This window comes from Lissotriton helveticus, chromosome 1_1 (genome assembly GCF_964261635.1).
Source record: "Lissotriton helveticus chromosome 1_1, aLisHel1.1, whole genome shotgun sequence".
In the NCBI taxonomy this organism is placed as follows: domain Eukaryota; kingdom Metazoa; phylum Chordata; class Amphibia; order Caudata; family Salamandridae; genus Lissotriton; species Lissotriton helveticus.
Window position 1 is genome coordinate 328539494 of NC_136057.1, and position 23436 is coordinate 328562929.

The following is a 23436-nucleotide window of genomic DNA, read 5'->3' on the forward strand; positions in this document are numbered from 1 at the left end:
TGACCTATAAGCAGTGCTTAATTTGAGCCAGAGCTTTCCGTTGCTCAGCACTGGCACTTAATCTTCAGCGCCGGCGATTATAGCACCAATTAAGGACACACTCATTGGGAAGGCACGCGATTTTCCCCAGAATCACAGGATGTTGAGCCTCCAGACAGTCAAACATTGTTCCCCAACTCCGAAATCAGCAGCTCTAGCCATTAGGCCAAGTCCTCTTCAGAATAATAATAATAAGGAGGCAGTTTGCACCAGCACATTTCTCCTGTTAGCGCTGCCTCCTGAGGAGAGCCCGGCACTTTTTATTTTACAAATTAACCTCTGACGTGGGGGCAGAGAAAGTCACCTATGCCAATAGGGGCTGACACCAAAAGTTCTGCAAAACATGGGGCAGATGGATTAGATCATATTTACTGGCGACAATAGGAGAAAGTGTGGGACAGAGCCAGGATAACACGATCACCCATACACAGGTGTCGTAATGAATATATATGTGATACTTGCATGTGAACTGCTGCTATTGACTCTGCTTTGTTTCATCTTTGAGAATTTACTGGCTGACTGAGGTCTGGGGGGATGGAGGGTTGAGGTTCAATGGTAATCTTTTGTTTATATTGTGGATATTCACATGGCACTCTGTGAGTTTTTTTTTTTAAGTACTACCAACTGCCATTATAGCAAAAAAAAACGGTTGTGGGAATTTGCTCTTACATCATTAAATAAGACAAAGGTCATAGAGAACCAGAGATTGTTTCTTGTTCATGTTTGTTTCATTTCTTCTGTAGGAAGGGCTAAGTGGTGGTAGGAGGGCGAGATGACTGAGGTACTCAATTCAATAATGACTGCGGTACACATCATTGAGGATGAAACTCTTAACATTTCCCTGGTATGCTTACTATGTCGCTAGCCATCCAAACTGCTAAAAACCTTACACAAAACCAACACAGTCTGCGCTACTCGACAAGTATGCTTAACACTCCGGTCACGTTCGTAATACGTTCAGACTAGTAGCAGGAGAATAAATCAGCAAGTTCATAAAACCATCTTAAACATGAATATATCAGAAAGTTCTTAAAACCATCACCTTATTGTAAACGTCCCAAGGCAGTGCGGTGCAGTGCTCAACAATGTGCTAGTTAATGATTACGCTTATTTGTATCTTCATTTTTCATTTACCACGAAATAATTCAACAATTCAGTTTATCATTAATTTATGGACCACTACTTTTTGGCTAGTACAGCAAAAGCCAAGCACCGTTTCCTGCTATAAACCCGATACCTAGGAAACTGCCAGATTCACTATGTCGCTCCGTTTTAGCACATTCTGAAAACTAAGTTAACATTCTAGTTCTCGATTAGAACGCTGTCACGCGGACCAATAATCGTCCGAGTAGAACGAACTACTCTCAGAATGTGGAAGATATTCAAATCTGTTCTAGGACAGTTGAGGGAGAGTGATCGACGGGTAATTGGCAGCGTTTAATAAGGTAAAGTACAGAAATAGCACGCAGTGCAGGGTGTCGAATAACCTTTCCTCTAATTCCAAACTTATTACTGACTGAAAGCAGTTGAAAGTGATTTATTCTTCTTAAAAAAATGGCCACTGGCACATTATTAGTCCTGTGTTGCTGGCACTTGCCACAAAAAAGTGATTATACTCCTTTGCTGTTTCACTTTTCCCCTCCCCCTTTTTGAGTCACTCACACCACTCATGGGACTTGTTTTTCTTCCTTTCCTTAACTGATTAATTACTCATGTTTTAGGGCTGTAGGAATAATTAATATAATTGATACATAGAATTAAAATTGATATCAACATCTAAAATCATGTAAATGAGTGTATTTTGGAATGTGACAGAAGAAGCCAGGTTGTCCCCCTGTTTGGGTTTGGAATGCAACTTAATGGTGATGAAACAGCAATTTATTTTACTTTTTGGTATAATTGTGTTTTTTCTTTTTTTCTTTTATTGGTGTTATTTTAAGTAACAATTGAATACGTTTCAAGAAGTACATGGATTTCTTCTATGTTTATTATGACATGTATTATTTAAATGTTAGTAAACAAAGATGGAGTGGTTTGCACTTTGATAAAGGATCTGACAGAAACGGGCCCGTGTGAAATAAGCTTTTTCTTTTCGCATCCTGGATTGCCTGCCTTTAATTCGGCGTTCACGTCGAAATTCGGAGGAGATATATATTTATTCTATGGGTGATGGGTGAAGAAAGGACAGTTGGTGCAGAGTAGTAGAAATGGTTTAGATGCGTTATTTATTTTTCCTTCCAAATCTACTAGCTTTTTTCTGTCGCTTTTGTTTGTATTGCAGATGTTCATAGTTTTTTATCAAACCCTTTTGCTATATTCTATGGCCATGCCTTCTCATTGGCCAGAAAGCATAGCAACACCTATTAAGCATATGAGCAGTTTGATAAGTTTTTCTGTGTGTGTTTGTTTATTGCCTCAATTAAAACATTTAGGGATTGCTTAATTATGCCCTTGCGTCGCCAAGGCCCTAGAAGAACTTTAAACATCAAATCAAATGTAGCAGGAGGGCAGACGATCATATTTTAAAAGTAAGTATAATTAGCCAAAAATAGGGGGGACATTATTTTTCTCCATTACCTTACATTAAAGCAGAAGATGTTTTAAGGTGCAAAAAGGTAAAATGTTCCAATCTTAAGGTAAAATTTCGAGGGTCCTGCATAAATTTGGATTGTTTATCCGAGTTTGAGAAAGCTCTTTCCTGTAATAATTTTCCAGCAAAGGCAAACAAACAGGGATACGTCCTGTGGCTTCAAGGCAATATGTTTGAGGGGAAATTCACTTCAGTCTGTTTAGGTTTCACCTGCACAGTGAAATCTATTGTTAATATATATCTGAAAAGGGGCTTTTGATTTTCATTGGTTCCTGTGCGTGCCACTTCGTTTTCCTATGTTTCTATTAGCTGTAGCTTGATACTTCCTGTGCTTCTCTTATCAATATCTTGCTGCCTAACTACTGTTTCCATCCACTTTTGTGGGACTTTTAAAAATGTTTTACCTGCACAGCACTTAAAATGCTTGTCTATGTAATCTCCCCCTGCAAGCAGGGTGTGGAACTGTCCCAATTATGCATGAGTATATCAGTGCAGTGCCTCGTCCTCCTGTACTTAGGAATAAGGGACTGTCCCAGCTGAACGGTTACTCTTCCTCCTAACCAGACTAGGAGTTACAGGACACTTCAGGTTCCTAATGCCTCCTCCCGCCGTTGTTTGCTTACTCAGCCCAGTTAGGGTGACCAATTGGCATGGGTGCAAATTCAGGACGGTGAGTGTAAACATTCAGGGCAAAGGGTCAAAATCCAGGACAAAAATATAGAACAGAAGGTCAAAATTCAGGACAAAAGTTTACAGACACATCAGTGCCATTTTGAGATGTAAAGCAGTACACATAGGATGTAGCTAATTGGAACCTGCTGTTCTGGACAAGTGTGCAGTCCTACGAGTGGCTAGCTTTGTCAGATCGCTTCAGGTATTCCATGTCTGTTCAGCTGGTGAGTGTTTTAGGTGCCGATACAGCACTGAGTGATGGATGAGACCCATAGCGGACAGGTCTTGTGTGAGGGTAAGAGCATGACGCAAGAAAAGGGAGTTATTAACCAGCCTGAATAAGCTATAATTGCCTGCAGACTGCTCAGCGTTGTGGTATTATTGTGGATTAAAACGGTTATATATGATTTGACATTACTGTATAATGCCCTGGCTTATCATATATCAGCCCTCCCTTATTTTGCCTGTATATGGGATATAGTATACTGTTTTGACTCTTTGATTTTGGTGAGTTGTAACTGCAGATTCTCATTGATGCATAGAAGTGTACTACAGACTAGAAACTGTATACGTTGTTGAGACATTATTTTAGGTCAGAAGTAGGCACTGTCTTTTACATACAGAACATTTTCTATTGAAACGAAGCAACATGCCAACATTCAGCTTTACTGATAAAACTATTTAGTGCAAAAATACAAATGTGTGAAAATGTGGTTTCGGCAAACATGTATCATTTGAACATTAGCAAGTTAAGTTTCTTGTTTGTTTTTACCCTATTACAACTCTGTTTTCAGCACACTTCTTAATTTACAAACAAGTGGTCCACTTGTGGTTTCATAACTGCTGAAAACATTTGCACAGTTCATTTGCAGATATTTAGAAGTGGTGTGTTACAAACAAACTGACAGCTTACAGATGTAGTTTTTGCACTCCCAAGAATATTTGCAAAAACGTGGTGGATTCTACAACACATTTGTCATTCTATATTCAATCGTATTAACTTCTAAAACATAGTATATGATGACCTTACTAGGATACTACAATCTTTGATGGGGCTCTTATGATCCCATCAATATCACCAAAAGTGTCTCTTTCTCACATGTATTTCATTTGTTTTATAGCGCCTCTCTTACCAGTGTAGGATGCCAGAGCACTTTACATCGCATACACATTCAGAGACAATTAATTGTACGTGTGTAAATCGGTGTATAGAAAATCTTCCCTAAGCACGGGGACTACAAGGTGTAGGATGCAAATCACTCATACTGGAAAGTATTTTGTAAGAGTGCTTGGTCTGAAGAAACACAAACCCAGGATCCAGAACATAACACAGTAGTTAGCGTTGACTTTAATGATAAGAATTTATTTCTACCCAAACAAACTCTTTTTTAGCAACATCAGGATAGTGAAAAACTGGGAAGAAAAAATAACTTTGTAACCTGTACCATGCCGCTTGCATCCAGCTCTTTGATGGCAGTACATAGCTCACTGTGCTAGATTACATATGTCATTTATGCACAACATGGTGACTGTTGGAAAGGGAATTATTGGTAGGGGCAAATGTAGGTCTGACACTGAAAATAAGGCCACTAATGCAGTATAGGGCTCAGAATATTCTGGCGCATATTTCAAACACTGAGTAGGTCAAGCACAAGTGTGCTGGTGTTGACCGCTTCGTTGTTTAATTGCTTTTACCTTTTTTATCTTTGAACATTGATTGTGATTTGCAGTAGGAGCTGTGTTCAATGCTCCAGGGGGTTGCGAGGATATTTTCAGGGAGGTCAGCGTTCTAGCTCTGTGACGCCGACACGCACAGTCAGCCTCATTAGTAGCCGATGACGCGACCGCACAGTGGGCATATTCCAAACACTGAGTAGGTCAAGCACAAGGGTGCTGGTGTTGACCACTTTGTTTTTTAACTGCTTTTACCTTTTTTATCTTTGAATACTGATTGTGATTTGCACAAGGAGCTGTGTTCAATGCTCTGGGGGGTTGCAAGGCTATTTTCAGGGAGGTCCGGTTCTAGCTCCTTGATGCCGACACGCACAGTCGGCCTCATTAGGAGCCGATGACGCGACTGCGCAGAGGACGCGCGCAGTAGGCGTGCCAAAGGCAAGCCTGTCTGCTCCTGAAAAGGACCTAAGGCCAGGAACCCTGCTGGCTCAAATAACAGAAAGTACCGCTAAACTGCTGAGCAGTTTAACCTTCACAGAGGGGTATCTAGAAGTAAGTGTATGCACTCTATGTTACCTGATAGCATTGTCACTCAGTGTTCCTGCTGTGGTTTTAAACTTTGTCCTACCCCACATAGCCCTGATACCTTACTTGATAAGAAGGAGCTTAAAATGTTTTTACTTAACTGCGGCTCCCTCCCTAAGCATGCATTAGAAATCCATCCATCTAATGTTCGAAGATGAGAAACCAGTAACATGGTTGAACAAAGAGAGGGATTACGCCATTGTACAGGCGCTCCGATCCAACTATGTAATCCAGAGGCATGAACGAGACGCTGGTTGGGGAGGGGGTATTGCCATTATTCATAAGAGTGAATTTGAGGGCCGTATCACTATAAATCTCATATCCGAATGCGGAAGTATTTCTTTTTCGATCAGGGTATCCCATGTGTGTACCTTTTCAGGTATTTTAGTATATCACCCACCATGCCCCTTTGCCAATTCTGTCAGATTATGCCAGACATTATAGCCAACCTCACCAGTTCCTTACCAAACTTTACAATATTGGGAGATTTTAATATGCATTTCAACGACGCACAACTTTCTACTATGTCAGAACTGGTTGATGGGTTTGCGGCCTTTCAGCTCATTCAAAAAGTAGTCTGCCCAACCCACTCTAAAAACCACTTGCAGGACCCCATCTTCTCTAACATCCAGATACTTTTGGTCACTAAACCTATCCCACTGCCATGGTCCGACCACTTTTTCCTCCCATTTACTTGGGTTGTGCAGGATACTAATACTCAAGCGGTGGGAACTAAAAAGCTGACCCGTACTTGGTCAAAACTCCCGCTGGAAGTATGGGTGACAAACTTGGAGAACACCTGACCAATATTGCGCCCAAATCCTACTATTGCAAATGACAATTTTAATAGATGGTTGCATTCCTCACTCCACAATGTTCTTCCTATAAAAGAGACCCATATAAAAAAAGGAACTAACAGAAACCCGTGGTACTTTCCTAAACTTCGGAAACTCAAACAAACATGTAAAGATTGAGAAAGAACTTCTCAGCCACTAATAAAGTTAAATACAGGGAATCCATAAAACTTAATAAATCTGAAATAAAAACTGTTCGAGGTTGCTATTACCAAGACCAAATTGCATCGTCTGCTAACTCCCCTTGTGATACAAACATGTCCTTTCCTCAGAAATTAGCCCAACAAATGGTACTACTAACAGACATAGTAAAGGAACAGGATAGGTTGGAGGAATTCCCCCCCCCCCATGGATCTAACCTCCCTTTGGAGGATTCAAAGCCATCTAAAATCTGGCTCTCCAACAGATCCAGCCTCCCCCTACCATTCTAAACAAGGTCATTGAGACTGTTTCTCCGGACATACTGGATCTGATCAATGCCTCTCTTATGACGGGAACGGTGCCCCTGCTGTGGAAACAGGCGATGGTCAAAGCTCTTTTAAAAAAAAACAACAATATCTTGGTCCCGGAAGAGTGGGCAAACTATCGACCAATATCTCTGCTGCCTTGAATAAGTAAAATAGCCGAGATGCACATAAACTGAGCCCTCTCTGCATTCCTAGAAAAGAACAACTGTCTCCACCCCTCGCAGACAGGATTCAGGTCACAGCAGGGCACAGAGACCGCACTCCTGTCGGTAGTAGAGGAAGCTTGAAAAATCTTTGGCGGAGGCTGCGCAGCACTTATTCTGTTAGACCTCAGCGCAGCCTTCAACACGGTGAACCACTCTCATTCCTTCTTGGAAAATAGATTTATTTCAGTCTTTGATGGTGAATTTGTTTCAAAGCAATTGCCCCTTACATGTGGAGTTCCTCAGGGATCTGCCCTGAGTCCCAATTTATTTAATATTTATATGAGCTCCTTGGCAGAAATAGTTACTCCGTTTGGAGTTCAGATTGTCATCTATGCCTACGACACTCAGTTGGTCGTCTCCCTCAATATACAGGACAACTCTGGACCTGGCATAGCTTCCTGCCTAGAAAAGGTCTCCAGATGGATGAATAGCTCATTTTTAAAGCTTAATGGGGCGAAGACCGAGCTCATGCTCCTTGGTAGTTCCGTCCCTCCTAATATAGACCAATTTTGGCCTAATTGTCTGAACCTATCCCAAAAAGCATATTAAGGGCTTGGGTGTATGGCTTGACTGTAACCTTGATTTTAAGGAACAAGCCCGGAAAGTAGCAGCCAGCTGTTATGGCCTCCTGAGGATGATCAGGAAGTTCCTCCTCGTGTTACCTTTCACAGCCAGAAGGCTGTTAGTTCAGGCACTGATTCTCTCATGGCTTGATTATGCCAATGCTTTATATATAGGAGCTCCATATTCTACGACCAAAATATTAGACTGTGCAGAATTGCGCAGCTTGTCTGCTCCTGAATATTCCTAAACGTCTCAGCCGAACCCACGCTGGCCTCTCTGCACTGGCTCCCAATCCAGGAGAGAGTCCAGTTTAAGACCAAGTTCATTGTACATAAAGCACTTTCTAGAGAAGGATCCCCTATGATTTGTTCCATGATCCATTCCTATCGGCCCAATAGAGCATTCAGATCCAAAAAAGAGCATCTGGGAACAGTCCCATAAATAAAACTTACACGAATCGGAGGCCTCCTTTTTTCATACAATACTGCTAAGATATGGAACCCCCTCCCCCTCCATATTCGTCTACAAGTCAAACTACTTGCATTTCCGAAAGCAATTAAAAATCTTCCTCTTCCTACATACTCAGCGTCTATATCTGCGTCACTATCAGCACTGGGATACCTTCGGGTAACCATGGGATTTATAAATGCTACCTCATGCATTCATTCAGAATAGGTCTTAGAAAACTCTTCCTATGCTCAACCATTGGTAGCTTGGCTGAGGGCAGGCAGGTTTAAAATGTCACCAAAACAACAACAATCCAATGTAGGGAACCAGAGATATGAATTTACAAAGATTTAGCCCTTTCTAGCACATCGAAACCTATAGCGCCTTATCGGGACATCTGATCGTGATAGACCGAGTCAAAGTTAAAGTTTCAGGCCGACCGCGATAGAGCCGTGGGCAGCTATACTTCGTGGTAGGTCTGGGTCAACGTTTTTACCTTCTGACTCAGAAACTTTTCGGGAGCTTTTCTTCCTGGGGTCTCACAAAGCTCTCAGCCAGTCCGGATTCGGTGAGGGTTTGCCGGCTTGCCTTGCGACGAGCTCCTGGTAAAACTTATAGAAGTCCAACCTCTGAAGCGTCCCAGCGGGGCAGACCAAGGATCCAGGCCGCCACGCGGTTGAAGGCAGGCGGCTTGGCTTTCACGGTTGCTCCAAGGTCACCTTTTCTTCGTTCGGACTTAGAAACTTCAACTGATCTTTTTCCCACGGGGTCCTGTTTCGGACCCTAGTGTAATTTTCCCGATTCATGCCCTTATATAGGTATAGATCACCTTGTCCTTATATAGGCATAGAAATCTTAACCATATTTAGACATCGCCCATGCAGTCCAAATACAGGCATGGATATTCCCACTAGTTCCGAAAAGTCACAACGATTTCTTGGAAAACTCTGCTTCAGCAGGTAGGGACTTCCCCTTGCTTAAATATTGATTTGTTCAAGAACCCATGGAGTTTTCAAAGAACTGCGACTCTTTGATGACATTATTATGTCCACCTTTACGTCAAACTCTGCACCTTCAAGGTATAAATATGCACACACTTGCCCTAGCAATATGTATGAAATAACAATCCCAGGCATATAATAAAGCAACAACCAATAGATAGAGCAAAACAAACTAGTGCAGTTTCAAAACATATACATTTTTAATTTGATTAAAAAAGATTAAATGTAAAACAGTGCATTGATCATAATTGATAAAAAGATCTGGAATGATACATTTGTATTCATAAAAAGTTTTTTTAGTTAAAAAAGAGGAGGTTAGATGGCATCCGGTCGACGCGTTTCGGCATAAACTATGCCTTCATCGGGACTTTAACCATCCAATTTCTGTAAGAGAGATTATAACAGTGATTTACTTGTTACATCTTCTATTAATTGTGATACAACTGAACTAGTTCTGGTTTGTTATAACATTCTATTGGTATAAGCATTTGCTAAAAAACAAGATATATCGCCTTATATACGAATGTTTTTCACCTATGCACATACAGATTTTCATACCCAAGCCTCATTCTGATATGTACCGGCAAACACAAGGTGTAATGCTCATAGTTAAACAAAAACATGTAAATTTATACACTTTGTCCAAAAACATCATTATATTATATTTCATTTTCTTATTGATCAAAGAAATCACAATAATCAGATCTAAACATTCAATTGGTGTTTATCGCCCAATTGATTAGTCTGTTTATACATTTCAATGTCATTTGTGTTTCGCTTGGGAATTTTTCTGAGACACAGTTCCTTATTTTAAATATATAGGGAGATATACAGAGAAGGAATTAGCGAAATAAGATGAGACAGGTTAGAGATTAGAAAAAGTTCATATTAATTTCCGTTCAAGATCACTATTCACGGAAAAAAGGGGGGGTATCCTAATTGTAATGCAACCATTTTCACAATTCTAGTACATGAATGTTTCTTTCTTACCTAAAGTTGTACCGTAGTACAAGGTCAGTGCTGTTCTCTAATGGTTTAGACTGCAGGACGGCTGTATATAGACTGTATCCACAAATATGGGGCAGGGAACTTCATTTAAAATATTCTAAAGGAATCAAAAATAGAATTTTATGTGGATAAAACATGGGCCAAAGAAACCCTTTCTTTTTAAAATTGAACTCACTACCCCAGTTCCTTTATTTGGATTCTGCGTTGTTACACTACAAGAATTATACACGACTGCTATTTTTGATTCCAAATGTATCATTCCAGATCTTTTTATCAATTATGATCAATGCACTGTTTTACATTTAATCTTTTTTAATCAAATTAAAAATGTATATGTTTTGAAACTGCACTAGTTTGTTTTGCTCTATCTATTGGTTGTTGCTTTATTATATGCCTGGGATTGTTATTTCATACATATTGCTTACCCTGTCCCAGGATAATTATCCGTATCAGGGGGTCCTTGTTTGTTTACATAGCACACTTGCCCTAGCAAACACACGTAGTTTGGAGCAGTTCGGCTAGCTACTTGCCCAACGCATCTCGCTACAGCAAGTGCAGAAAGAAGCCGACCCTCCAGCTGACGCACTGAGAGACATGCTGTCTTTTCTCTTGCCGAGAAATCCAGCTCCAGTGTTTCAAAGCTCCCCTCGCGGGGTGTTGGGAAATCGAGTCCAGAGACAAAGAGATACCAGACCTCCTTCATTCTAAACCAAGGTACGAAGCTGATTAGACCCTAAGAGAAATCTTGGATAGGTTCTTGGCAAAAGAATACTAAACTTATGCTACACCACACTTACTCCTTCCCTCGTACTAGACTTAGGTTAGGTACATCGGGGTAGGCGTATTTTAGAAGTACCAATTGAGTACTTTTAGTCTTTAATTATTTATGTATGTATTTTATGGCTTAGAAACCATACCATGCTTTTACAGTATTATTTTATAATACTCTTCTTGCTGTATGCATCATACTTTACAGCCAGTATTATGATTGTAGCAGTTCATTTCTTCTGCATGAGAAAGAAGACTGTTCAATAAATACCTTTTATTGAAATGCCGGTCTCCCTATTTCTCTGCACCTCTGGTGAAACGAAGCATGCACGAATGACTTGGTGAAATATCTATCTATCTATTGTTTCCACGACTCTAAAGATACGTTTTATCTTGGGGAAACAAAGTTGTCAAGTTTATGCGGTTGTTAGAAACTAATCCCTTCTTGTTTATTCGAGAAAGTTTCTAGTGACCTCTGAGCTAGCTGGCACTGACAATTAAGTCTAATATATTCGATAGAGACCTAGTCGACCTAAGTTCTACGTCACATCTATAGGATATATTATTCCAATGCGCAGAACCTATTGGGAATATAGGGACTACACTACATGGCGCCCAACGTTTGGTAAGGCACTAATTTAACGCTAAATAGTAGAGTAACTCAGTTGTGCTTTTCACTGAGACCCCTTTTCCCCGTAAAATACTCCAATAGACGTCTGGAGTGGGTTAAAAGATAAAATATCCACCATAACTGATTAGGACGAAAATCCTATGTATCAGTTTTTAGTTTTGTTCAACGTTGAAGGATACCGTGTTCCAAAATATTGTGCACCTTATCTTTGTTTCCTTGAAACTTGCTCTGCAAACTTAGTCAAAAAAATGTCGAATAGTGACGAAGAAAACGGTGGAGATGCAGTAAATGCAAATCAACCGGGTTTAAATCTTACAGGTTTCCAAGAAACCGATGCAGATGCTATAATCATCCCGGAAAACGTACAGAAAACCATCGCTATAAAGCTTATACAAAATGGCCTATCATCAAGAGGTGTTAGGGTAATTTTTGTCATAGAGGCACACGAATATCCACAGACAGAGGTATTCTATTCGTGGATTATCTTCCCTGAAGAAAAAACAATTACACATGTGTTCCACTTCTACAAGATAGAGGAACCTCCAGCGGAATACCCTCATTTAGAGGATATTGAAATTCCATTAACATACCAAGAGCATGAGCTCTGGTTTAAAGATGCCCTACAACATCAAAATCACATTACCAGGCTCGGTCCACTAGGTAGACCAGGAGCAACATGGCCGGTACTAGCCAGCTATACATCACATCCTGACATTGAAAGAATGTCAAGTGAAGAACTATTAGCTCAGCTAAAACAATTAATTAAAATACATAGACAATTGGTTCAATATGTCATGCGGACTCTAACAGTCCAACCTGCTATAAGAATTCCACAGCACACCACTCATCAGGGGAACACAAACAAAATTACACCACAGACTATACAATCGGTCATTGGTAGATTACCCACAAAAAGGGAACACATTCGATTCTGGTTAGCTCAAAACATTACTCAAATCGAGGCAGTATTTCCTGATAGTACACCTCATGAGAAACACAGGATTCTAACAATCTGTTTACCAATGGGGATCACACCACACCTGGAGGACTGTGACACTTGAGGTACAGTCTTTGCTGCAATCTACACAAAAACACATGGTGTTCCGTCCATAGTGGTAATACCAGACGTCCTAAAACAGATTCAAAATTAATACGGGGCAGAGCCTGCTTTAAATCTCGGTATGAAGTTACTGAAGGATTTCAAACAGGTCTCAGCTATAATATTAGCTAATATTAAAGGAGAAGAAGCATCTGTGGCAATCCGCTAAAAACTAAAAGAACTTGATGTAACTGAGCAACCGTAGGAACTGGCCAGAATCATAGAAAAATCTAATGAAGAACTAGGTAGAGATAGTTTGGGTGGGAAACCAGTGAAGCTGGAACTAACAAAAAATCCTGAAAAAGTTTTTATTAAAAACACACTCACTACTCCTAAAAAGAAGTGGGAAAATACTAGACAGACACTTCCTAAAGAGAAGCGTTCTCAATCCAGAGGTAGGTCTCCTCAAAAGGAGCCCTCTGATAAGAGGTATAACCTCAGAAACAGGGATAATTTGAGAAAACCTGATAGATATCAAGATACTGATACATGTTCCTCTCGTACCTTTCAGACTTCCTCACAGAAATCGGAAAGAAGAGGACGATCAGAACACAAAGAAGAACGCCTGAAGTCCAAAGACGATCAACACGTTCCTAAAGAAAAGAAAACGCAATTCACGAAGAAGATAGCAGGTCTAAAAATCAGACATGCCGAGGATTTTGAGGACACAACTCAAGAACGGGGAGTGGGCCCAGGCAATGCTGGGCAGCGCAGCAGAAGTTACCATAGCTCGCAAGATCCTGATGGATCATCTGGAGACAGTGGACTTGAATGAATACATTCAAGTTGAAACTGCCAATAACAGGGTTAGTGTACCCCATAAATGATATGAAGTAACACATTCCGGATAGAGGGGGACATAGCTAGAAAAATAAGAGCACTCTTTTGGGAAAAACTGTCTAAGGGTTATGACATCCTTCTGGCTGAAAAAGATTGGCCACCTGAATTTGTCAGGGAGTGCCCACATGGCAAAGAGATCATTATGCCAGGCTTCTCAAATCATATTCCTATTCATAAAAAATACACCTATGCCAGAAAATGGGCTGTAGCCCAGGCTCCAGCATTATATAAAAATCATGTGGGATGGGATGAGGACTTTCCTCACCATAAGATCCCGTTAAAAAGATCAACCTACTGCTCAGAGGCAGTATTCAGTTCCTGTCTCCAAACTAGACAATACATATCATCTGGTTTTGGACTACAGACATTTAAATTCTTGTTGCAAAAGCTTTGCAGTACAAAATGCACACAGTGCAGCACTGTTGAATAACATCGTAAGCAAAAAATATAAAACCACATTAGATATTTCTAACGGTTTCTTCTGTCAAAACATTGCACCTGAAAGCAGGTACTTGACTGCTTCCTCAATTATGGGGACACAGCGTCACTTCTTTTGTCTCCACCAGGAATTGAAGAATAGTCCAGGGTTATTTTCAGACCGAGTACCATAATTATTACAAACGTATGATGATGAGGCATTATTTTATGTAGATGACATCTATCTTACAGACGATGACTTGGACAGGCACTTGAACAGGGTGAACACCATAATACTTGGATTTGCCTCTGAAGGGTACAAATTCAACTTTAAAAAGTCAAGAATTGACCATCATCCTATTCTTAGGATACAAACTTTCAAGTGAAGGCAAAAGCCTGGCAGCAAACTTTTTAGAAAAATGTGCTCTGCTCCAACCTCCAAAAACACTGAAAAACATAGTCAATTCTAGGCTTCCTGAATTTCAAAAGAACTTGCATACTAAATTACGCAGAAAAGGTTAAACCTCTACGAACTAATCAAACCTGATTTCAAATCAACTAATTGGACTCAAAAAGACACAGAAATTTTGCATTCAGTGCAAACAGACATGTTAGCAACAACCCATTTACAGTAATGCGCAAACGTACACAACCATGTAATCCAAATCATCCCAGGAAGATGCGGATTCACGTACTTAACCTTTAATGAACGTGAAAAGGTACCAAAAGCTTAAATCACACTTGTACACACAAGCTGAAATGAAATTCACTTTGCCAGAAAAAATTATGACAGCTGTTCAAACTGCAGTAGCAAAGGATAGAGCCCTGGCACAGGGAAAACGCATAATGGTTGTTACGCCTGTACCAGTCTTAGAGGCAGTGACAAAAGCGAGCATTCCTAATGCAAAAGGTTTACATCCGAGATGGATACAATGGGTTAATTCTCTTGCTGCAACAGACCTTGAATACGTTTTTGACCCCTACTTGAAAACTCAAGAATTTCTACAATACGAACAAGATTGTCCTTTGCCCACTGAGATTCTGCCGCTAGAACATTACGGATGTATAATTTATACAGACTGATCAGCACAGCCCGCAATTGAGGGAAAACAAGCTTATAGTGCAGCGTGCGCGATTATTAAAGGTCGCTTGCGCGATGGTAAATTCCCACCTATGGTCACAAAAACTCAATCTCTAGGAGATCGTACAGCTCAGCGAGCTGAACTACAACCTTTCAAGATGGCGCTGGAAAATGCCTATCGCGAATTCCCCACACTCATAGTGTGCGATTCGTATTACTGCGTCCAATCTTACAATGAATACTTGCAGAAGTGGGTTCAAAACGGTTTCAAAGATGCAAAAGGTGGCACAATCAAGCATAAAATGCTTTGGGAACAAGTAGTTCAATTACCGGAAGAACTACAAAAGACTCACGTGATCCATACACTGAGTCATCAGCGTGATGGCGTTCACGTTGCAGGGAATTCATTGGCTGATGAAGCCGCGAAGGAAGCTGTGCAAACGGCTTCCGTAGCTGCAATACATGTTCAAAAACAAAAGTAGACGGCGAAACGTTGCTAGCTGTCAATGCCACAAGTAAAGGCAGCGGTGCAGCGTTACCTCTAAACTATCCACTCGAATATTCATACATAATTGATGCAAACTCCGTTACTTTTGCTCGAATCCCTGGAGTAGGTGATAGGGTGATTCCAAACAAGAAACGTAGAGGTGCCTTGATACAAGAAGCACATATGGGAGAGGGTCTGATCCATCAAGGGATCTAAAAATCTCTACTAGAATTAAAAGAGACATACTGGTAGCCAGGGATGAATGCCCACATTTACGAATTAGCAGTTAATTGCGATGTCTGCTACAGAGATCACAGCATATAATGCCGCCAGATACCTGACTACAGTATAGCCAGCTCAGTACAGACACCATTGTTAGACAGCACTAGACTTTCTACACGCAGATGTCACTATGGATAAATGCGGTCCCAACAACTATTAGGACAAGATTCATTTGGATGTGGCCTCGCGCTCGGCTGGCGCCCAAACTGTTCTAAAAGATTTGCGAGTCTTTATCGGCACATACACATTGGCACGCTACATTCTGACCAGGGTCCTGCGTTTAGCTCCAAAGCTTACAAAGAGACCATGGCCAGCTTGGGCGTTGTATTGCGGTCCATTCCATCCTGAGGGAAATTCGGTTGTGGAAAGAAAAAAACGTGACATAAAGCAATCTATAACAGCAAGGGTATTAGGCTTGGTTGACGGGTGGGTCAAACATCTAATAAGTGTCCAACGTAGTCTTAACAATTTGCCAAGAAATTCTCTGGGTGGAATCATTCCATATGAAATTCTTTTTGGTACTAGAATGATTGTCGAAGACCTCGATCGTCATACTTCAGTGGTAGAAGAAAAACCCTTTGATATCAAAGACAGTTTGGCTGTTTTACGGGACTTAAACGAAACAAGAAGAAGTCTAAGCAACACATTACAGAAGCCAACAACCACTGAAGAAAAACCACCTGTCCCAGCAAGACCTGTCTGGATTCCAAAGATTGGGGATCTAGTCAGAGAAAAATTAGCGGATAAGAAGGAATTTGGGCCTTCTTACAGAAAACCAGTACCTGTGCTAGCAATCCACGGATCAAAAACAGTGTTACTGACGCCCCTTGCTGGAAGAAAGGAAAACCGGTTTGTGTCCATTGACCTGGTAAAACCACATCATGTGACCGATAATAAGTAGTAGCTCCAGTGGACTCCAAAGGTGTAGCAGACGACCAAATCTCGCTACTATCCAAGAGGTTCAAACTGAGAGACTCATCACCTTTGAAGAATCTGCAGTAAGAAAAGAAGGACTATGCAACAAAGCCATGGAACTTGTGCCTCTTGAAACCCAAATAACAGTTTGTCAAGAAACTCCAGTCTACAATGATGTAGCATCTAACTATACTAATATGTCAAGGGACCAAGCAGCTCCAGCGATTTCAAATAATCCGGATGCAATACCAAGAATTGACAGAACTGTCTCGGGCTATTTCATCAATTTTGAAACAATGCCAGCAAATAAAACTTTCAAGGAACAAGTAACAAAACCTTGTCACCAGCTTGCTAATACATATCTGGTTTCACCATGGGTTGAATTTTGGATTGTGTTAGGTGTACTTTTTCTCCTACTATGGCTCATTCTCGTTTTAAGTTTGGGAAAGCTGATAGATGGAAAATATAGTAAAATGGACACAGCAAGTAAGAACATCAACTTGCTTCTGAAGCCACACAAATCATCTCATCGTGAACAAAGAGACCTGTCATCAGTGAACATCACAGCCGTTCCTATACCTGGTGGTATAGCATGGGACAGAACTGATTATGACATTTATGGTCCTGTAGAGCTGTTGAAGATTCTACACCATTTTAAGGTTTCCTTTAGTGACTTAGTTTCACCCAGCACATTTTCTGATGATTGGGACTTTGAGACTTGTTAATAACATGATGGCAGACTTAGAAATGTCAACAAAATGTACAGAACATGAATACTTAAAAGGTTAATCAGATTATGAACAAATGTATTGTTTTAATCATTATGGTCCTCATTATTTGCACAAATCTTCAAACCCTAGAAATGTGTTTACTTATAATCAATGGGAACATTGTCCGATGCCACCAAAGGTTAGCTCAAAAACATTTTATGAAAAATTTCCTTACTTCTCAGGTTTTTATGTCACAAATCCAGAAACAGTTTACTTTAAAAATGTTAATAAGACAGGAATGAAAAGTATGTTGACTAATACTAAGCACATTTATTCTACGGCCTTTTATGCTCAATTGTCCACATTACGTTTTGACTTTTGGAAAGACAACATTGAGACAAAAACTGTCTGGGGCACAAAAGACTGGCAGGTGCAAGGTTTAGAAGCCTTATTCAGAGCCTGCATCATGTCAGAACAAATAATGTTCTTAAATGAATCTGTTCAACAGACATCTTGTCTTGGCCTGGCTAAGATAAAAGACTTAAACAAACCGTCCATACCTAGGCCCACACCTGATAGTAATGGAACTACAGATGAGGAGGTAGACGTGAAATATATTTTACAACAGAACAGAACTAATCCTGATTGGAAGAAATGGTTAATCTGGCCCACAGACACGAATAACTGTCAAGATAGATTCCTGAATAAGACACAAGGGTTTACAGTAACTAGGCCAGATCCAAGATATGTCCAGAGACAACATCCAGGGATAATAACAACATACAGTGTAGGAAAACTGTGCCTTGAGTGGCTACAAAGATCCGCACTCCCAGATATCAAACAACACTTAACTTTACTTAAAGATGCCTTTGATTTGAGAGACTTTTTACTAGGACCTCGTAAACCACGTCATAAACGTTTCAAATACGCTGTTATTTATTCTGCTTATAATGAAGCATGGAAAGTCATGCAAATGGAAACTGCAGAACAAATACGAGAAATTGATTGTAATAATTTAGAGAAAGCTCTCTCTCTTTAGTTGACAATGGGTTAACAACTCTGTCATCCAGAATTTATTCTTTGGACAGCATTGTATCCTCTGCCATAGACAAATGGAACAGGACTTGCTCATGTTACAACATGGACAGTCTCAATTGCGTTCTATAATGCTGCTAGGCTGGACAAAATCTTCGTTCAAGCTATGTGCCTTTGCGTCTAATCAACACCACGTCATTGTTTGCTGGGTTTAACCTTACAGATAAACAAATCTCTTTGGCACAAAGGGGAGCAGACTATATGGTGCTGAGCATAGAAAAACTGGAGAGATTACCATTAACCGTTTCTGAGAAACCAGCCATAGATTGGCTAATACATGGCACCATCACGATGCCAGTGACGATTTTCCAGTTTCAGTATTGCTTGAAACACATACCAGCAGGCCTGTATGAAAGGTTGGGTAAAGAATACATAAAGTCAACCTGGGATTTACCATACACACACAAATGTTGGAGTGGGGAAAAGGAGCTTTTAGTGGTAAAAATTGCAAATGCACACTGAGTGGTACACTTTTATGTCAGTTTATTAATTTACATGGAGCCTGCGATGGTTCTTTGGCCAACTTATCCTGCCACCTGCAAGGTTCTCCGGCAGCATTGATAGATTCAATTTTTAGGCAGCTATCCAATGGGAGCTACATAATGCTGAATGATCACAGCTGTTGTGGAATGATGCCAGGAATAGCCTATCTCGTTAGTGTGTCAGCCAGGGTCACTTGCTGTATGCAAGTATTGTTTCCTAAAACTAAGACAGACGGGGAGTCGCCGCTATGACCTTCACTGAACATCTCTTCTATACGGATTGATACTTTAAGCAGAATGAAAGCCATTCCTTTACAAACAACTGTGCCACTGACCTCGTCCAAAGAGACGTATGATCTGCAAGTTGCAAGGCCCTCTGCAGAGATACATGCCCTATTATTAACAAACTGCCCCATACATTTCAACAAACTGCCCCATACATTTTGCAGAAATGTTAGGTCGTATCTTAAACATGTCTGATACCAGTGGTATTCTACATGTATTTAAGACAATTTTTTCGGGACTGTTAGCACCCTTTGATGCAGTCCTAGGCATTTTTCCAAACTTCGTGCAATCTGTGTTCGGCGGCCTGCCTCTCATTTTGGGACTCGTAGTTTTTATTCCTTCTGCTCCGGTATGGCAAGTCCAGTCACCAGCGATACCCAGATTACCATGGAGATCACTCTTCTGGCAATGCAGCATCGTGAGCGCATAACACAGATTCTTGGCTTGGCTCGTTTGAGAGATCTGAATACCACGTGGTTCCTATCGTTCAGAGATATCTGGCAAGATTGCATCTTACCTGTTCTACGATGCCTGCTTTGTGGAGAGGAATGCTTGTTGGATATTTGTCTGACACTTCCATCAGCACTGCCAACGGATGTTGACGCTTTGCTTGGTTCGGTAAAGGCTCATGCATTGTGTTGTCCCCAGCGGCTACCAATCCTGATGACGGCATTCATTGAGGTCTCACCAGCAATTCCACCTAAAGGTGAGATACTTGAACCAACAGGCACACAGGTACCATCTACTGCGAACATTGCTAATGCGACTGACTTTGACGGCAATGCTTCTCATTTGTGTACGATTGATCTACTTAATGAAGTGGTTCAACTTTCACCTACTGTGGTAGACAATTTCTTTGCCAGCTTAGAAGATTTAATGTTTTCTCCTGACACCGAGAATAACTTTTGAAATTAGCACACAGCGTTCTATCAACTTTGAATTCGACCTTCGTTTTTCAAAACAAAAACTTCTATGATTTGATTTGACTTTTTCCGAAACTGAACTTTGGCACAAAGTAATCTGCTTAAAGTAGAACTATTCTTAGAGATCAAGAATTCTTTGAATACTTCCTAGAAATAATATTGACCTTATCCACAAACCAAACCAGTTATATATTCTGCTATGGGATGGTCTCGACCTTTTTTCTTCTGTATTTAAGAGCCATTTCATAAATGTAAATTTCATGATTAATTCAGTTAGCATTACCAATATCATAGTATATGCTTAAAATGAAATCAATGCTTACAAATGCGTACAGAACGAATGCTCATTTTTCGTGTACAACCATTTCAAATGCATTATGTATTTTTGGGTGGGATTGTAAACACATGCTTTAGATATGTTTTAGTGCTTGAATTTAGTAATGTCGAACATAATAAAGTGGAGTGGGTGTTGTATAGCATTTTAGGACCCTAGTGTAATTTTCCTGATTCATGCCCTTATATAGTTATAAATCACCTTGTCCTTATATAGGCATAGAAATCATAACCATGTTTAGACATAGCCCATGCAGTCCAAATACACGCATAGATACTTCCACTAGTTCCGAAAAGCCACAACGATTTCTTGGAAAACTCGGCTTCAGCAGTTAGGGACTTCCCCTTGCTTGAATATTGATTTGTCCAAGAACTCATGGAGTTTTCAAAGAACTGTGACTCTTTGATGATGTTATTATGTCCACCTTTACTTCAAACTCTGCAGCTTAAAGGTATAAATATGCCCACACTTGCCCAAGCAAACACACGGTGGTTTGTAGCAGTTCGACTATCTACTTGCCTGACAAATCTCGCTACAGCAAGTGCCGAAGGAAGCCGACCCTCCAGCTGACGCACTGAGAGAGACACTATTTTTTCTTTTGCCGAGAAATCCAGCTCCAGTGTTTCCAAGCTCCCCTCGCGGGGTGTTGGGAAACCGAGTCCGGAGACAAAGAGATACCAGACCTCCATCGTTCTAAACCAAGGTACGGAGCTGATTAGACCCTAAGAGAAAACTTGGATAGATTCTTGGCAAAAGAATACTAAACTTATGCTACACCACACTTACTCCTTCCCTCGTACTAGACTTAGGTTAGGTACATCGAGGTAGGCATGTTGTAGAAGCACCAGTTGAGTACTTTTAGGCTTTATTTAGGCTTTATTTATTTATTTATGTATGTATGCTTAGAAACCATACCATGCTTTTACAGTATTATTTTATAATTCTCTTCTTGCTGTATGCATTATACTTTACAGCCAGTATTACGATTGTAGCAGTTCATTTCTTCTGCATGAGAAAGAAGACTGTTCAATAAATACTATTATTGAAAACGCCCGTCTCTCTATTTCTCTGCACCTCTGGTGAAACGAAGCATGCACGAATGACTGAGTGAAATATCTATCTATTGTTTCCACGACTCTGAAGATACGTTTTATCTTGGGGAAACAAAGTTGTCATGTTTATGCGGTTGTCAGAAACTAATCCCTTCTTGTTTATTCGAGAAAGTTTCTAGTTACCTCTGAGCTAGCTGGCACTCACAATTAAGTCTAATATATTCGATAGAGACCTAGTCGACCTAAGTCCTACGTCACATCTATAGGATATATTATTCCAATGTGCAGAGCCTATTGGGAATATAGGAACTACACTACAGTCCATTAATGCTCTTCACCAGGCAGGATTCATGAGGGTTTGCCGGCCTCGGATTTCTTCTACTCCCGGTCAAACTCTGGAAGTAGGACCTACGGAGCTTTTCAGCAGGACAAACCTGGACAGCAGGCTGGCTCGCGGCTGAAGACAGGTGGCTTGGCTGGCCAGGTTGAGCCGGTCCCCTTATGGAATTGTTTTCCAAAGTTGCTCCAAAGTTCTCCAAAGAAGGGTCTCAAAATATCTCAAACTCACTCCAAGGGTCTGGGAGCTCCAAGATGGTCTTTTAAAGTTTAGGGCTTCAGTTCCCACTGTCCAATTGGACAAAACCCTTACAAATCCACTGGTAGTTCTCCAGGTTGAGGATTCTTGATGGTGATGTTCCAGGTGTGCTCTGTTAACCTGTTGCTTGCAGGGAGTCCACTCTTTACACCTTTTCGGCAAAGTAATCCGCAGGCTGTAGTTGCAGATGGTGCAGAAGACGGAGTCTTCAGAGCGCAGGCCTTTATAAATGCGCAACAAAACTTCCAGCATGGCAGTCTTGCTTTCTTAGATTTCAAGCAACAGACCTGAGGGGCTCTGCCCTTCTCAGATACTTATTCCAACTTCTCTGGGTCAAGCAGGAAGTCACTCTTGTCCAATAGGCTGCAGGGTTCCACCCAAAGGTCTGACCACTTCCCACAGAGTGTGGCACTATTTAGTCTGCACCAATTCTTCCAAATTCATAATGGCTGATTTTCCAGCAGGGAGAGAAGAGCTGGCTAAACACACCCCTAGGACGGCTAATCTCCAGTCTCTTCCCCTTGCATCTGCTCATTCCTTCCTTAATCCTAGCATCTGGCCTAGGCTTACAAGGGTAGAGTTGTAAGTGACACTGTGGTCCTCCCTGTCCCTTGAAGTCCATTGTTTACGACTCCTCCCCGTACTCTGGCATTCCTGTGCAACAGGACCCTGCCCTCCCAGCAGACCTTTTCAACCCGAGGGGCTCTTTATCACCTCTTCAAAGAAGCCTGGCTAATCTCCTTAACTCTGACCAATCAGGACAGATCACTGGAAGGCTGCATTTAGAGTTAAAACAAGAAAGTCTTCGTGTATGTACATTTTAGGAGAAATTTAATAATATCATATTGTTGGATTTATTAATACCATTCTCCTATCAAGGGCTTTCAGTTAATAACTTTCTCCCATGTTAACCTATGTGACAAGGGGTTTGCAATGGGAATAATTACTTAAATTTTTCCAGCACCAGGGTTTATAAAAACATTTTATAAGTACTCTGCCTATATCTACAGGAACCCCACCCCTGGTATACCTAGGGGAGACTTTAGGGGTTCTGAATATGCAGAAATATTGCAGATCTTCCCTCCAGAGTGCTCCTACCACCAGAGTCGATTTTGGGCAGCACTTTATCACAATGTGGGGAGTGAAATGTGTACTTTGACTTAACCCAGGGCATATAAAACTCATTTTTATAAGGGACCACCTTATAGATACCCCACCCCTGGGACACCTAGGGGAAACCCTGGGGGTACCTAATATGCCCAAACATTGTAGGTTATCCATTTTTAAGTGCCCCAAATACACGAGTCAAGGGCACCATTTGCCATTTAATAGC

The 23436-nt window shown here is 40.9% G+C and overlaps 1 protein-coding gene across 12 annotated transcripts in view; it reads left to right on the top strand.

Moving 5' to 3' along the window:
- Positions 1-1373: 1373 nt before the first annotated feature.
- Positions 1374-23436, top strand: part of LOC144804990 (V-type proton ATPase 116 kDa subunit a 4-like) — a 6844636-nt gene continuing 6822573 nt past the window's right edge. For 9 of the 12 annotated variants that reach the window (XM_078671938.1, XM_078672103.1, XM_078672267.1 and 6 more), the window contains exon 1: positions 1374-1484. The gene's annotated coding sequence lies outside the window, so the exon portion shown is untranslated. The remainder of the gene's footprint in view (positions 1485-23436) is intronic. The other 3 variants (XM_078671945.1, XM_078671958.1, XM_078672386.1) reach the window with 3 other exon arrangements.